We start from the raw sequence: 1064 nt of genomic DNA on the forward strand, positions 1-1064 counted from the left end.
TTCCTCCGGCGTTCTGTTCTTCCGTGGCTCACGGTGGTTTGCTCTGGCGTTCTGTTCTTCGTGGCTCACGGTGGCCTCCTCCTGTGAGTGTGACCCTGATGATAAGATACCACACAGAAGGTATTTGAACTCGGGCCCACCCTGCTCTGGAAGAACGTAACTCTCTTCAAGGAACGGCGCCATCACCCCCAAACCAGGTAGAGGTGTGCCAGGATGCCAGCATGTCTTTAATCTGAAGTCCCGTATAACTATGGAGCCCCTTTAGAAATACAAGGAGGGGCTTACCGTCCTCATATTGTCCCTTCACGATGAATCCTGGTCCTCAATCACTACAGCTATAGAGGGCCCATCTAGTTCTTTAAAGTAAACCCAAGCCAAACTCACTGCCGCCGAGTCGATGTGGACTCAGAACGAGCGTGTAGGACAGGGTAGAACTGCCCCACAGAGTTTCCGAGACTGTTATTCATTACAGGAGTAGAAAACCCTGCCTTCTCCCAAGGAGTAGCTGGTGGTTTCAAACTGGCGACCTTGCGGGTCGCAGGCCAATACATAACCACTACACCACCACTGTCCTTCCTAACAGCTGCTTACTAGTGCATCGCACGCCAGCCTTCACATTCATGTAGTCAGTTCGCTCTCCACAGGTACACAGGCTGTCTCTGCATGTTTGCTGTTCAAGGATTTGATGCAGTGGATTTCCCTGGGCACGGTTCTCTGCCACACCTGTGAGGGCTTCTGTAGCAGAGATGCCTAAAGATGGAGTTGCTTGGTCAAAGGTTAAGCGCATTTAACAATTGGACAGCTCTCGGGGAAGCCAGGTGTTGCCTCCAGGGCCGGGGAGGAGCTTTGGAGAACAGTTGCTGATAGAGCTGAAGTGTGTCCTGGGGTCAGGGTGACTTGTGTCCCAGAGAGGTTTCAGCTGGGACACTGGGATGGAGAAGCAAGCAGGAAGTTGCCCTTCCGTCTCCAGTCTCCACGCTCGGATTCCAGTAGATACTGGAATCTCCCAGACCCCAGGAATGCTGCTAGTCTGTCATCCCAGTTTTACGGACAGATAGCAAGAA

Source organism: Echinops telfairi, unplaced genomic scaffold (genome assembly GCF_000313985.2).
Source record: "Echinops telfairi isolate 266 unplaced genomic scaffold, ASM31398v2 ScPeMD7_22;HRSCAF=79, whole genome shotgun sequence".
Taxonomy (NCBI): Eukaryota; Metazoa; Chordata; class Mammalia; order Afrosoricida; family Tenrecidae; genus Echinops; species Echinops telfairi.